This window comes from Papio anubis, chromosome 1 (assembly GCF_008728515.1).
Source record: "Papio anubis isolate 15944 chromosome 1, Panubis1.0, whole genome shotgun sequence".
In the NCBI taxonomy this organism is placed as follows: Eukaryota; Metazoa; Chordata; class Mammalia; order Primates; family Cercopithecidae; genus Papio; species Papio anubis.
In genome coordinates, this window is record NC_044976.1 from 82,389,369 (window position 1) to 82,406,812 (window position 17,444).

Genomic DNA, 17,444 nt, shown 5'->3' on the forward strand with positions numbered 1-17,444 from the left:
TTATACCAACTATCCTAAGCGTACACTGCCAGAGCCTTCTGTACTTCTCTCTCAAAACACCCATCACACATATAAATTGCTTTTTTGATATTTGCCTCCCCTCAGCTCTGAGGGAGACAGAACCATGTCTGCCTTGCTCCCCATTCTATTTCTCAGGCCTAGTGGTTAGTAGTCACTTAATAGAAGTTTTTTAAAGTATTTTAAAATTCTCATAAATTCAGAATTTCCACTTTAACATACATGAAAACATTTGATGCTTACGCCTTCTGTAACAAATTCTGTATTTTAAAAGGTGCATTCTTCATGACTTGAATATGAGAAAACAAGAAATTTGACTCCCTATGCATAAAATCCTTCTTATAACACATACATTTGTAGAGTCACAGAATATGACCATTAAGAAGCTATCCAGCTCAATTCTCTCGTTTTATAGATTAGGACCCAAACAATTATGTAACTAAAACAAAGTCACATAGTTAAGTATAACAGATCTGGAATCAAAAGCCTAACTTCTAGGTTACTGAACTTTTGAAGTCCACCTGTCGTTTAATTAGTTGACAGCTTTCCATTTCTAGAAATGTAAATTCAATGTTTTTGTGGTTGTGGAGGAAAAACTCTGAGCAGTAGAGGTTCAGGAAAATTAACATAGTGTGTACATTTAGAGAACTTAGAAGACTAAAAAAATACCAGAATAATATTGGCTGAGTCGTTAGGTGCATCTAATGTATTCAACATCAAAGGATAATGTAGAAAGGACCAGGTGCTTGCTGGGAGTGTTAGGAATAAATCAACAAAGGAAACATGACTTTCTTTGTAAATAGACAATTTCTTTTTCTGCCAGTTGTTTTGCATTTACCTTCCCTGTTGCTTTAGCAGTGTGACCATCCTTCCATTATGTTATATGCATTGAAGTCTTTCATACACAACCAGGACACATGATGTGGGAGCAGACTCCCTGGTTTGTCTGGCAACTAAATAGGAGCCCCATTGGTACTTGTACCAACACAAACACTCCACTGTCTGTGTTCCAAGGGCAGAGAAAGTCACAACACTCACAGAGAGCGTGCATTTTAAAAAAATGTATTTGAGAATCCCCCAGCTTCACTCACACTGTATTCCCTTAAAAAGTGAAAAGTGTCTGAATGTATGAAACTCAAACTAGACATGCATGTTACAGAATTGTAACGGTTTCTGTATCCAGATAATTCAAATTTAATTATAATCACATTTTAGAATCTATCTTTAATGATATATTTTATCATTTTTATATCTTTTAAAATTTTGTTATTTACTCTTGTAGTTATTAAAGTATGCTCCAGGCTAACAGACAAAATGGGTTCCCTGTGGTTAACTAATTTGCTAAAAGTTAAAATAGAATCAGGGGGCAATGGCTGGGTCAAGGAGTGGTCACAAACTCCATGTTCTGGGAAACACGTTGAAAAAGTGTCACAGGACCTCTTTTTCTATGATTGAGTCAAACCAGTTCTTGTCACTGCCAGGATAAACTGCCACAGGACCTCTCCTGCCCCCAGCAGTTGAAAGAAACATTTGACAGAGACTCTTGGTTTGGGGCTTGCAAACCGTTCAGTCAGGGCTTGGCTATTTCGATTATACAGAATTGAACAAGTTTGAATCCTTTATCTGTGTAAGTGAACCTGATTGAGAATCCAGACAAGAACTTTCCCTATTTAAACCAGACCCTCCCTTTGTTCTTCAGAAAGTACACTTTCACTTGTACAGGAGGCTGTGCCTCCCCAATCTGAAGATTGTTTTTAATATATAGGAAATAAAGCTCTCCTTTTTTCCTCTGTAGATATCATAGTCTTTTGTTAACAAAGTTGATTGGCATTATACCAGGCATTTTTATTTCATGTATTAGGCTGATCTGCTATAACGAAGAGACTCAAAACTTCACTGCATTAAAAAAAAAAAAAAAAAGGAATTTGTGCTCTCTCATGTAACTGTCTGGAGTGTAAACCAAAAAGCATCTGAGACAGGTCTCAATCAATTTAAAAGGTTATTTTGTCAAGGTTAAGCATGTGTCTGGGAGATAGGTCTGTGCCTTTCTCCAAAAATGATTTTGAGGGATTCAATATTCAAAGGGGAAAGGTGGGCTGGAGGGGAAAGAGGAAGGATATGGAAATCCACATATTGCAAGAGAACAGGAGCAGGTAGGGGAGTAGTCTAGTCAATCGTGTATGCATGCAGTGCTCAGTAAATTGGCACTTTACATAAGATGAACATACAAGGTGAACATAAGATAGCTACCTGTGGAGACATTTAACCTCTTATCTGTAGCTATCTGATTAGGAACAAAAAGAAAGCGTGACTCAGCTTTTAGCTTAATTTTTTCCTTTTGACATAATGAATTAGAGTCCCAAGTTTTATTTTCCTTTCACATTTCTTCCCCCTGTTCTTTTAAAAATCTTTTGGAGAAAAAATTTTAGAAGAAAATGAGCCTCCGGTCTTGGGTTTTCTCTGATCTCTTGTGGCCAAGACAGTTTATTTCCAGACAGATAAGTCCCACATTGTTAGTAAAGCTCATTTTTAGCAAATTGTGAAGTCTCACATCCCACAAAGAAAAAAAAACAGGAAAGGAAAACAGAAAGAAAACAAACAACAACAAAAATCCCGGAAAACAGATACAGGTCATATTACTCTAAAGTCCATACATCAGTAGGTAGGTATGAAAATGGCTTACATATATGAATAGGTTACTTTTCTTTTCTTCCGAAGTTTAAGTTGTCTAGCTTCTGTGTTTCAGATCAGGAAAAATAGGGGGAAAGGAAAAGAAAGAAAGAAAAAATTGATAACACTATTTTGGAGACTTGTGGCCGGAAAAATTTTAGGATTCAGTCCAAATTGTACAAAATAATAAAAATTTTAAAAATTGGACAAGGTTAGAATCTAACAACAGGTTGTATTAGTCCATTTTCATGCTACTGATAAAGACATACCCGAGACTGGGAAGAAAAAGAGGTTTAATTGAACTTACAGTTCCACATGGCTGGGGAGGCCTCAGAATCATGGTAGGAGGTGAAAGGCACTTCTTACATGGTGGCAGCAGGAGAAAATGATGAAGATGCAAAAGCGGAAACCCCTGATAAAACCATCAGATCTTGTGAGACTTGTTCACTACCACAAGAACAGTATGGGGGAAACTGCCCCCATTCACATGATTCAAATTATCTCCCACCAGGTCCCTCCCATAACACATGGGAATTATGGGAGTACAATTCAGGATGAAATTTGAGTGGGGACACAGAATCAAACCACATCACAGGTGTACTATGGTTCATTTTGAAACATAAATTTTCTCTCTCCAATTCCCCAATTTTATTAATGACAAAATCATAGTAGGACCAATTCATTTGTAAAATAAATTTTAGTCCTATTATACTTGGCTTATTTGCATAAAATGCAGCAAGAACAATCATTTGCCACATAGTCTCTCTCCCTCTCTTTTCAAATTGGCTTTGCTGGAAACTGTTTCATAAGGAACTTTATATGATATCTTTTTAAAAGCCTCAAGCCCAGCCAAGGATTTATCTGTGTCCGCAGATGCTTGTGAATTGGGTGAATTCCCTTCTTTTTGAGGTCCCAAGAAAACCTGGAACTTCTAGGCCTGTCAGAATGTGACATTCTTTACTTAGCATGAATCAGGACCCTGTAAAGAACAAGGTGTGGGGCCAGTTTTTCTAAAGTGTTTTTTATCAGCTCTACAGGTCAGCCTCATTTTCTCAAGACAGTCTGAAAATGTCATTCCAGCCAAAGCTTGGTAAAATAACCAGTGTCTCCAATTTTGCCCTATTTTATATATATATTCTTATATATAAAAAATATATAAGAATTCTTATTGATTTTATGCAAATAAGTATATTGTCATAAATTACAAGTACTCACAAAACAGTTTCCAAATTTGGGAGGAATTAAATTGAGAGAAAAAATTGTATTTCTAATTTTTCTCATAAGAGTAGACTTTACTCAATTGTTAAAAGCTGTAAATAGCTTTAAAAAGAGAAAGTCTTCTTGACTATTGAAAACAAAACAAAAACAATCAGCAAATGTTTTCAACCAAAAAATTATAGAATATTATTTCAACCTTCTGTTAGTTCAGTTCATGAAATTATCTCCTGTTTGGTTCTGTGCTGGATCAACAATCCTGGCAAATACATCAGCTCTCCATGAGAGTCCTGGAAGTGTTTGTCTCTATTCCAATGATGCAATCTCTAAAATTATTGGAAACCTATATTTAAGAGTCCTCAGAATTCTGTAGCTGATTATAAACCACTCTATAAAAGGGTCAAAGTAAAATAACAATTGAGGATGACAAAAGTCTTACAACAGCCATGGCTAAAGACACAATTTACAAGGCAATTTGTTATGTCTGTGGCATACAACAATGTTACATAATAATTATAATTACTACTAATATTATCTTAAGACATATCAGAATCACAGGAATCTCACACAATTTTGGAACACATGCTAGTAATACAATTATATAAATGTATTATCTCTCATTTTATGTATCCAGTGTGAATGGAAACATATTTTCCAGTTTGACTTTTCCCTTTTGATTTTTATACAGCTCAATAAGTCTTAATAGTCTGGCAATACTTCAGTTGGTCATCAATCCATAATAATAATAGCTAATAACAAAAATAATAGCTACCAATTATTCACTGCTTATAGTTATGTGGGCAATTAGTATTAGGGTGTTGTTAATGGAATTTCTTAAGCATTCTGTGATTCCCAACTAAAGTATCATATCAGAGCTTATAGGCATAGCCAATCCAAAATTTTAAAATTTTACTACCAACTTTCTGTGCAATTTTCTTGTCTATTAACAAAACCACTGTTGATGCTTAATCTCAAAATGTGTCATCATTCGTTCCGAGTGGATGTGCAAAATCTAGACTAATTCTGAGTACTTGGGCTGCTGAACCTGGAGTTGGATGAAGGCTCAAACTCAAAGATATCTAGCAAGGAACTAAAGACAGAGTAAGAGCCAGCCAGTGTTGCAAACCAGAACTGGCACTGTGACAAGATGAAAGAAAAGGTTTTCAACTTTTTTACAGAAGCATTTTTCAGAATATCCATTTTGAAGAAACACTATAGCTATCCATGCTCTCTTCCTCATCCATCCCAGAAACACAATACTAACAAATTGCAGTGGATGGCATACTGGCCTATCTTAAATATATCCCCAAGTCTCGTAAGGACCTTAGAGGGGTCTCTAAAATTTTTCCCTGATGACAGTGTGTAACTTCCCCACCAGTTCTATGATGGGAGTATTATCATCAGCTCAATTTTGCAGATGTGGAAATAGAGACTCAATAAGAAAAAATAACTTGTCTGGGGGCACAAATCTAGGAAGTAGCAACCAGGGCTTAAACTTAAGGCTGCATCTCTAAAACACTAAGCTATACTTGCCCAGCTGCATGAAGCCCAGAATTTGGCAATCATCTGAGTATTCGTCATTCAGCCTTCTTTTCCAGTCAGGCACCAAGTCCTGTCCCCTCTCCCTCCTTTTCTTTCTTTCTTTTTTTTTTTTTGAGATGAAGTCTCACTCTATCCCACAAGCTGGAGTGCAGTGGCATGATCTCAGCTCACTGCAACCTCCGCCTCCTGGGTTCAAGTGATTCTCCTGCCTCAGCCTCCTGAGTAGCTGGGATTACAGGTGCGTGCCACCACGCCAGCTAATTTTTTGTATTTTTAGTGGAGATGGGGTTTCACCATGTTGGTCAGGCTGGTCTTGAACACCTGACTTCGTGATTCGCCTGCCTCGGTGGATATCTTTTTATCTGTATATCCTTTTTATCTTGATAATAGTTTTCCATTTGTTCTCACTTCTGTATTACTATTGCTCATAAGTTAATTCAACAGCTTTTCATTTTTTTCCAAGATTACTCTAATTCTAATAATTACCTAATGTTGCCTTAGATTTGGTCCCACTTCTATTCCATCCTCTATATTACTGTCCAAGTGGTTTTGTTTTAATAACACAAATCTGATCTTGCCTCTTTGATGCTTAAAGCCTTCACTAGCTCTCCATGGCCTCTAAATTAAGTTTAGACTCTTTGTTTGATATAAAAGACCCTTGGAAATTTGCTCTTGCTTAGCTCCTAGTCTCATCAATCTCACCACCACTGTACAGCCCCCATATCAAAAAGGGTCACATCTCCCATCACCAAGTTAGCTCCTAGTCTCATCAATCTCACCAACCACTGTACAGCCCCCATATCAAAAAGGGTCACATCTCCCATCACCAAGCAGCTCTGGTCATGGACTTCCAAATAATTCTCTAGTTCTGTGATTAATTATCCAAAAATTTAAAGTACAAAGTCATTATCAACTATATTTAGGTAGCCATGAATATTTGTGTTTCTGTAAGTTTTTTCACAGGCAATGACGAAATATATGGAGATGCCTTTTTTCTGTCACTCTGCAAATATACCCTGCTATGAGTGACTGGGAGTTCTATTTTCTCTTTCTGCAGTGAAGTGAGTAGTGGTTTTTTAGATTGCCCTGACTTTTGGTAGGAAGAAGCATTTCCAAAATAAGCGCTATACAAAAAGTTTTTTCTTGCTCCTTAGAAGTCATTTATTTCACTGTGTGGAATTGTCAAATGTCAAACCATGACTGTGTGACTTGATATAATACATTAAAGGTAATCAAAATAGTTGCTGTCCCTCCCTTTTAGGGCCATCTTTTGTGCCCTATTCATAGCAGGCTTAGCTACATGACTTGTTGTGACCAGAAATAGAGTAGAAGTGGTGAAGCCAACTTTCGACAGAAGTTCTATGAGGCCTCATATGATCTAACAATTTCACAGTTGCAGCAATGGCTACATACAGGCTTTCTTTCCAGCCTGACTCCAAGAGAATGAGATGTGATCCAGAATTTTGCTCAATTTGAAGCTAACATGGAACGATAGTAAGAAATAAACCTTTGTTTCTTTCTTGTTAGGCCAGAAAGATTTTGGAATTGTTTTTAACTCCAGCATATCCAGCAAAAACAGACATGGAATTGGGGCTTTGATATTTCCCTGCACCATATTCCACTATTATTTATTCACACATTCTCATCTATAATCATTGAAGCATCTTTGGTTGGCTTTCATATGCACCATAATGAAGTCTTAGCACATATCTTCAAAATTCAAAGGGGGAACATTGACTCTCCGAAGTCTCAGGTTTGAAAGGGACCTTAATGTCATTTGCCCAGTTCTCTATATAGCACTTGCACATTCTACATGATTTCCAAGACGAACTTCTGCTTAAACAACTCTGGTAGTGAGAAACTCACTCCTTTCTCAGGAAAAGTCGTATCATTTGAGTCAGCTTGACTTGTTAGAAAACTCATCCTTAGATTTAGCCCAGAGGCGAGCAGACAAAGGGAGAGGGGAGAGAAGCATATGGCCATTGCTGGATATGGATGAGAATACTTGCATGATGCCACAAAATCACTTCAATGGCTTTTGTTAACATTACATAATCATTTCATAATCTCAACCATTCTTAGGACTTCTCACCTTTTACTTCTCTTTCTAAAGAGGGAAATTTGCTTTTCCCTTAACTTCATATAATCAGTTCTAACTCTATGGCCATATGCTTTTCTCTCCTCTCCCTTTGTCCACTTGCCTCTGGGCTAATCATTTCTGGAGCATTTGAATATTTGTCATATGTCATGATTTAAATTCTTCATCACCATAATGGTTGCTTTCATCCAAAAGCACTTGCAGTTTGCATCGTCCCTCTTAATGTGTGTATTCAGGATCAATCAGAGTAATAGAAGTATGCTTTAATACCTGGTGGAGAGTATAGACAGCCTATCATTTCCCTTTTTCTGGACTCTGTATTTCTGTTAATTCAAACTAAAACCATATCAACTTCTTTGACAATTACATCACATTATGGGAGAGAGGGATTTTTCCTAAAGTAACATTTAAATTTTAGAAAGGGAAATAGAAACAGAAAAGAGTTGTAAATATTAATAAGACTATAATACTGGATATGGATGAGAATATTTGCATGATGCCCTAAAACCACTTCAATGGCTTTTGTTAACTTTAAATGACCTTTTCATAATCTCAACCATTCTTAGTACTTCTTACCTTTTACTTCTTTTTCTAAATAACCTTTATCGACATATTCTCCTTAGAGAGGTATACACCTCCTTGCATTCTAACTAAAAAACATCTACTTCCTATTGTATTTCCTAATTTCCCTATGTAATTACTTTTTTCTTTTTTGTTTTCCTATAGCACTTTTAGATACATCTATTAAACTCACTTACCACACTGCATCATAGTTATTTACTTATATATCTATAAATATCACCGTTAAGGATAGTGTCAAATTTAAAATTTTATTCCCTGTACTTTAAAAAAGATATGGCTAACACTAATTGAGTTCTTACCACATGCCACTCTACTAATCACTGTACATACACCATCTAGTTTAATGCTGATCACAACCTGTGAACTAGGTACCATTAATGTCCTCATTTTTTCTTTATATGAGACAGGGTCTCACCCTGTCACCCATGCTGGAGTGCAGTGACATGATCATGGCTCACTGCACCCTCAACCTCCCAGGCTTAATTGATTCTCCCACCCTAGCCTGCCGAGTTGCTGGGAGTACAGGCTCACACCACCATGCCTAGCTAATTTTTGTATTTCTTACAGAGACAGGATTTTTCCATGTTGCCCAGGCTGATCTCAAACTCCTGGGCTCTAGCGATCTGCCCACCTTGGCCTCCCAAAGTGCTAGGATTTACAGGTATGAGACACTGCACCCGGCCCCAGTCCTCATTTTATATATGAGCAAATGGGGCTTACAGGGGTTAATAACTTTCCCAAGGTGGCACAGACAATAAGAGGAAGAGCTGGAATTCAAACCTAGGTCTCTCAGCTTCCAGTTTGTGTACCGCAAATACTCAGTAAAGATTTATGATTTAGGTCAAAATACTGATTTCTTAAAACTCTGAAGTCATGAATATAACAAAAATAGCTTGCTCACTAGCATTATCCACTGAAGGATAACATTCTTCAGTGTTTATTGCTCTCAAACAAGCTAAGGTCCTACCCCCAAGTCCTGCGCATCCCTTGTCAGGGTGCTGGTGGTTCCCGTCCCCTGATTTTTCACTATTACTGCTGCTGCTGCTGCTGCTGCTGCTGCCAGTCTCTGCTCCACCTCCTGGGGGCCCGGATCAGCTGCTTCTGCCTCCAACACTATCATTGTCCTGTTCCCAATTTTGTTGGTTCCTCCTCTTATAGTATAGGCAAGTCGATCTATTCAAAATATTTATTTTATTTAAGACTCAGTTCTCATATCTGTGATATTTACCTCAAAGTGAATGAGTGAGTGAGTGTGTGTGTGTGTGTGTGTTTAGACGGTGCAGGGAAGATGGGGAGTGTTGGGGATGGGAAAGAAAGGAGGAGTAAGGGCACATAAATTAAAACAAGTAGGACTACCAGTTACTTCCTTATTACTCAGTTTCTGGAGGAAGGTAAAAAGGCTAGACGAGCACCCACCCCTGTTCCCCTAATATTTTGTTACAGTAACTTCAAAAAAAAAATGTGTTTTTAAAATCTATGCTAATGAATTAAATTTTTATTTTATGTCTTTCCACAGAAATATGCCATGTTCTGATAGCAGCTCACAAAATATTAAGTGGAATAAAATAGAACTTACCATTTATTGTTTATTGGGTTAATAGCTTTATATACACTGAAAGGTAGGAAAAGATGGAGAGGAATATTTTGAATGACTTAAATGGTTAGCATAGAAAAGAAGTGGCTATAGCCAAGCAAATTTATTTAGGAACTCCCCAAGGCAAAGGGATTAACCCAAGAAACAATAGAGAAACTGGCAGGGATTAGAACTGTTTCAGAATGAATGTTTGTGTCTCCCGCCAAATTAATATGTTGAAACCCCAATCCTTAGTGTTGTTGTGGGGCCTCTAAGGAAGTAAGTAAGATTAAATGAGGCCACACAGGTAGGGCCCAGATCCGATAGGATTAGTGTCCATATAAAAGACACCAGAGGTCTTATGTGCTCGCTCTCTCTCTCTCTAGATAGATAGATAGATAGATAGATAGATAGATAGATAGATATCCTATCTGTGTGCACATACTGGAGGAAAGACCATGTGAGGACATAGTGAGAAAGTGACAAGGGAAACCTTCATGCAAGCCAAGAAGAGAACACTTACTAGAAACCAAATTGGTAGATATCCAAGTTCAAGGTTCTGGCTTGAACTTTTATCTTGGACTTTTAGACTCCAGAAATGTGAGAAAATAAATTGCTGTTGCTTCAGCCATGCAGTATATGGTATTTTGTTATGGCAGCCCAGGCGACTAATACAAGGACCTAGAGAGTGTCAAGAAGTAGCAGCAAGGACCAAATATGTGCATCCTAAGGCAAGCAATCAGTAACACAAAACTACAGCATCACTGAAAAACTCCAGGGTCAGTAGAGACCACTGGGAAAAAAAACAGAAACCTAAAATTTTGGAATAAGACTCCTTATTCCAAAGGGATAGGGAACCAAAGCAATTTACATACTGGGAGTAGGGGCTTAGGGAGCCAAGGCAATTTACATATAGGGAGTGGGGGCTTAGGGAACCAAAGCAATTTACATACGGGGAGTGGCTTATGGAACCAAGCCTCTTATTCCAAAGGGATAGGGAACCAAAGCAATTTACATACAGGGAGTGGGGGCTTAAGGAACCAAAGCAATTTACATACAGGGAGTGGGGGCTTAACTTAATTGTAAACATTTATAGACTACTTTTTACATGCCAGAGACTTAATGTATAGCAGTGTGAAATTTATAGTCACAATACAGACAAGCAGTAAAGTCGTCATTATTTCTATGTAAGTGAACTTAACTTGCTCATCATCTCCCCATTTATGCTCTGCAGAGAACAGCACATCCAGTATTATAACACATAGGTTCCCTGCCACGTGAAGTGAGGGCTATTACAGTGGGAAAGGCCAGATGGAAGCCACTAGAACTGTCTCTACCAGGGGAAATAGTAAACCAAAAGCAACACCATATCCCTGGAGGGATTGCAGAGATTAGTGCCATGATCAAGCACTTGAAGGATGCAGGGGTGGTGATTCCTTCCAAATATTCATTCAACTAACTTATTTGGCCTGTGCAGAAGATAATTGGAACATGGAGAATGACACTGAATTGTCATAAGGTTAAACAGATGATAATTGCAGTTGCAACTGTTGTATTAAGTTGGTGCAAAAGTAGTTGTGGCTTTTGCCATTAAAAGTAATGGCAGTCAGGAGTGGTGGCTCACACCTGTAATCTCAGCACTTTGGGAGGCTGAGGCGGGCAGATCACCTACGGTCAGGGGTTGGAGACCAGCCTGGCCAACATGGTGAAACCCTGTCTCTACTAAAACTACAAAAATTAGGCTGGGTGCGGTGGCTCACACCTGTAATCCCAGCACTTTGGGAGGCCGAGGTGGGAGGATCACCTGAGGTCAGGAGTTCAAGACTAGACTGGCCAACATGGTGAAACCTTGTCTCTACTAAAAATACAAAAATTAGCCGGGTGTGGTGGCGGGCACCTGTAATCCCAGCTACCAGGAGGCTGAGGCAGGAGAGTCATTTGAACCCGGGAGGCAGAGGTTGCAGTGAATAGAGAATGTGCACTCAGCCTGGGTGACAGAGCAAGGCTCTATCTCAAAAATAAAATAAAAAAAAAATAAAAATTAAAAGTAATGGCAAAAACCACAATTAAAAGTAATGGCAAAAACCACAGTTACTTTTGCACCAACTGAATACCAGGTGTGGTTTTACAGCATGAATGAATTAACACATACCCTGGTACCTGGTATGCAGCTATTCATCTAGCAAATGACTTTTTGTCTATTCTTGTCATTAAGACCCACTAGAAGCAGTTTTCTTTCAGCTGGCAAGGCCAGTAACACACCTTCACTGTCCTACCTTAGGGATTTCTCAACTCTCCAGCCCTATGCATAATTTACATTGCAGGGATGTTGATTGCCCTTCCCTTCCACAAGATATCACATTGGTCCATTATATTGATGGCATTATGTTGATTGGACTTAGTGAGCAAGAAGTAGCAACTCCTCTAGACTTACTGGTAAGATATTTATTTGTTAGCAAGTGGGGAATAATCTGACAAATATTCAGGGACCTTCTAATTGGGGGGGGCTCCAGTGGTGTGGGGCATGGCAAGACATCTCTTCTAAGATAAAGAATAAGTTCTTGTATCTAGCCCCTCCTACAACCAAAAAAAGGGGCACAATGCCTCGTGGGCCTCTTTGGATTTTAGAGACAGCATTGTGATGGTTAATACTGAGTGTCAACGTGATTGGATTGAAGGATACAAAGTATCGATCCTGTGTGCCTCTGTGAAGGTGTTCCCAAAGGAAATTAACATTTGAGTCAGTGGGCTGGGAAAGGCAGACCCACCCTTAATCTGGGTGGGAACAATCTAATCAGCTGCCAGCACAGTTAGAATATAAGCAGGCAGAAAAATGTGAAAAGAGAGACTCCCAGCCTACATCTTTCTCCTGTGCTGCATGCTTCCTGCCCTCCAACATTGGACTCAAAGTTCTTCAATTTTGGAACTCGGACTGGCTTTCCTTGCTCCTCAGCCTACAGACAGTCTATTGTGGGACCTTGTGATCATGTGAGTTAATACTTAATAAATTCCCCTTTATATATATGTCTATTCCATTAGTCTGTCCTGCTAGAGAACCCTGACTAATACAAACAAGTTCCTCATTTTGGTGTGTTACTCTGGCCCATTTACCATGTGACCTGAAAAGCTGCTCATTTTGAGTGGATCCCAACACAGAAGATCAAAATAGGTCCAGGTCGCTGTGCAAGCCTCAGGGAAACTTAGGCTATATGATCCAGCAGATCCAATGGTGCTTAAAGTGTCAGATAGTGATGCAGTTTGGAGCCTTCAGTAGATCACTATAGGCAAATTTCAATGCAGACCCTTAGAATTTTGCAAAAAGTCCTGCCATCCTTCACAAATAACTAATTTACTTTTGAGAAACAGCTCTTGGCCTTTTACTAGGTCTTAGTAGAGACGAAATACTTAACTATGGGTCACCAAATTACTGTACAACCTGAGCTGTCCACCATGAACTGAGTTATCACCAAGCCATAAAGTTGGGCATACACAGTAGTGCTCCATCATCAAATGGAAGTTGTACATATGTGATGAGGCCCAAGATAGCCTTGAAGGCACAAGTAAGTTATATGAAGAAGTGTCCTAAATACCCACAGTCTCCACTCCTGCTACACAGCCTTCTCTCTCCCAACCTGCACTATGACCTCATAGGGAGGTCCTTATGACTACATGACACAGAAAAGGGTGCAAACCTGGTTTAGAGATGGTTCTTCAGGATATGCAGGCACCACCCCAAAGTGGATAGCAACACTACAGCTCCTTTCTGGTACATACCTGAAGGGCAGTGGTTAAAGGAACCCTTCCTGGTGGGCAGAACATCAAGCAGTGTACCTTGTTTTCACTTTGCTTGAAAGGAGAAACGGCCAGACATGTGATTATATATTGATTCATTGGCTTTTGCCAATTGTTTGGTTGAAGAGGCAGAAACTTTGAAGAAACATAACTGGAAAGTTATTGACAAGAAAACCTGTAAAAGAGGTATATGGGTAGACTTCTCTGAATGGGCAAAAAACCATGAAGATGTTTGTATTAGTCTTTTCTCATGCTGCTAATAAAGACATACTTGAGACTGGGTAATTTATAAATGAAAGAGGTTTAACTTACAGTTCCACATGACTGGGAAGGCCTCACAATCATGGCAGAAGACTAATGAGGAGCAAAGTCACGTCTTACACGGCAGCAGACGAGAGCATGTGCAGGGGAGCTCCCCTTTATAAAACCATCAGATCTTGTGAAACATATTCACTATTACGAGAACAGCATGGGAAAAACCCACCTCCACGATTCAATTACCTTCCACCAGGTCCTTCCCACAGCAGTTGGGGATTATTACAATTCAAGGTGAGATTTCCATCAGGATTCAAAGCCAAACCATATCATTTGGCCCTTCCCAAATCTCATGTCCCTTTCACATTTCAAAATACAATCATGCCTTCCCAACAGTCCTTCAGAATCTTAACTCATTTCAATATTAACTCAAAAGTCCACAGTCCAAAGTCTCATCTAGACAAGGCAAGTCCTTTCCGCCTGTGAACCTGTAAAATCCAAAGCAAGTTACTTACTTCCCAGATACAATGGGGATACACGCATTGGGTAAATACATCTGTTCCTAATGGGAGACATTGGCCAAAACAAAGGGACTACTGGTCTCATGCAAGTCTATAATCCAATAGGACAGTCATTAAACCTTGAAGTTCCAAAATTATCTCTTTTGACTCCATATCTCATATGCTGATACAAGAAGTGGGTTCCCATGGCCTTACGCAGCTCTGCCCCTGCAGCTTTGCAAGGTACACCTCCACTTCTGACTGCTTTCACAGACTGGCATTGAGTGCCTGTGGCTTTTCCTGGTGCACAGTGCAAGCTGTCAACAGATGTACCATTCTGGGGTCTGAAGGACAGTGACCCTCTTCTCACAGCTCCACTAGGCAGTACAACCCTACATTTCCCTTCTGCATTGCCCTAGCAGAGGTTCTCCATGAGGGCCCTGCTCCTGCAGCAAACTTCTGCCTGGATGGACATCCAGGTATTTCCATACATCCTCTGAAATCTAGGCAGAGGTTCCCAAACCTCAATTCTTGACTTCTGTGTACCCATAGGCTCAACACCAGGTGGAAACTGCCAAGGGTTGGGGCTTGCACTCTCTGAAGCCACGGCCTGAGCTGTATCTTGCCCCCTTTTGGCTACTGCTGTAGCTAAAGCAGCTGGGACGCAGGGTACCATGTCCTGAGGCTGCATAGAACAGGGCAGCCCTGGGCTGGGTCCAAAAAACCACACTTCCTTCCTAGGCCTCTGGGCCTGTGATGGGAGGGGCTGCCATGAAGACCTCTGGCATGCCCTGGAGATATCTTCCACATTGACTTGGAAATTAACATGCAAATGTGTGCAGTTGGTTTGAATTTCTCCCCAGAAAATGAGTTTTTACTTTCCTATTGCATCGTCAGGCTGCACATTTTTCAAACTTTTATGCTCTACTTCCTCTTGAATGTTTTGCTGCTTAGAAATTTCTTCCACCAGATACCCTAAATCATGTCTCTCAAGTTCAAAGTTCCACAGATCTCTAGGAAGATCCAAACTTTTCCACATTTTTCTGTCATCTTCTGAGCCCTCCAAACTTTTCCAACATCTGCTTGTTAACCAGTTCTAAAGTTGCTTCCACATTTTTGGGTATCTTCACAGTAGCACCCCACTTTACCAGTACCAACTTACTGTATTGGTCTGTTCATATGCTGCTAATAAAGACATATCCAAGACTGGGTAATTTATAAAAGAAAGAGGTTTAATGGGCTCACAGTTCCACAAGGCTGGGGAGGCCTCACAATCATGGTGGAAGGTGAATGAGGAGCAAAGTCACATCTTACATGGCAGCAGGAAAGAGAGCATTTGCAGGGGAACTCCCCTTTATAAAACCACGAGATCTTGTGAAACTTACTATCACAAGAACAGCACAGGAAAAACCTGCTCCCGTGATTCAATTACCTCCTACTGGGTTGATCCCATGATGAATGGGGATTACTACAATTCAAGGTGGGATTTCGGTGGGGACTAAAAGCCAAATCATATCAATATTTGTGTCCATGTGAATGCTAATCCAAGTGTTACTCAGCAGTGGAGAAGATGACATGTCAGCCTCTTTCTCCAGCCACTACTGTCATTGTCCAATGGACTCATGAACAAAATAGCTATTGTGGCACAGATGGAGGTCATGCATGGACTAGGCAACATGGGCTTCCACCCACAAAGACTACTTGGCTGCAGCCACTGCTGAGTGCCCAATATGCCAGCATCAGGTACCAACACTGAGTCTCTGATATGGCACCATTCTCCCATGGTAGTCAGTCAGCTACCTGGTGGCAAGTTGATTCCATTGGACTACTTTCATCGCAGAAGAGGCAGTAGTTTGTTCTTACTGAAATAGACATGTACCCTGGATACAGATTTGCCTTTCCTGGATGCAGTGCTTCTCTCAAGACTACCATCCATCCATCCATTCATCTCTGGACTTATAGAATGACTTATCAACCATCATGGTATTGCACACAGAATTTCTTCTCATCAAAGAACCCTCTTCACAGCAAAAGTAGTACAATAATGGGTCCGTGCTCATAGAATTCACTGGTCTTAACCATATTCTGCTCCATCCTGAACAGCTGGTTTGACAGAACTGTAAGATGGCCTTTTGAAGACTCAGTTATAGCACCAGCTATGTGGCAATGACTTGCAGGGAAGGATCAAGGTTCTCCAGAAGGTTATATATGCTCTGAGTCAGTGTCCAATATATACTGCTGCTTCTCCTGTAGCCAGGATTTAAGGTCCAGGAATCAAGGAATGGAAATGGAAGTAGCACCACTCTCTATTACTCGTAATGACTCTCTAGCAGAATTTTAGCTTTCTGTTCTTGTTCTCTTTGCTCTGCTAGCCTGGTGGTCTTAGTTTCAAAGGCAGAAATGCTTTTACCAAGAGACAAAACAATGATTCCACTGAGATGGAAGGTTAAGACTGCCACCTGGATGTTTTGGACTCCTCATGCCTCTGAATCAGCAAGCAAAGAAGGGATTATCTCTGCTATTTGGGATGATTGATTCTAACTACCAAGGGGACATTGTACTGCTAATCCACAAAGAAGGTAAGGAAGAGTATGTCTGGGACACAGGAGATATCTTAGAGCATCTCTTAGTCTTATTATGTCCTGTGATTCATTTCAATGGAAAATTACCACAGCCAGTTCAGGCAGAACTATGAATGGTCTGGACCCTTCAGGAATGAAGATTTGGATCATTTCAGGTAAAGAACCACAACTGCCTGAGGTGCTGGCAAAGGGAATACAGAATAAGTAGTGGAAGAAGGTAGTTATATATGCCAAAACTATGACCACATATAATTGTCATGAGTATTCCTCATTTTTGTATGAATATGTGTGTGTATCTTTGTTTTCCTCTACCCCTTATTCCTTTCTTATGTAATATAGATGTATTAACTTACTATCTTAATATTTTGGCATTCTTAATTTTACATCATAGTGTTTAAGTTATGGGATACCAAGGAGAAGAGCAAACACCACTCAAGGATTTTAACTCCTCTTCTGGGGAAGGGGTCAGTACATTTTCAGTTGCACTCAGGGTAGTTGCATCATGCTAGGTGGTATTATGACCTTGTTATTGTCTTCATTTGGAGATGAAGTATGATCTAAGGAGATGTGTATTGGTGCCAAATTGACAAGTGATAGATTGTGGTGGTTAATTTTAA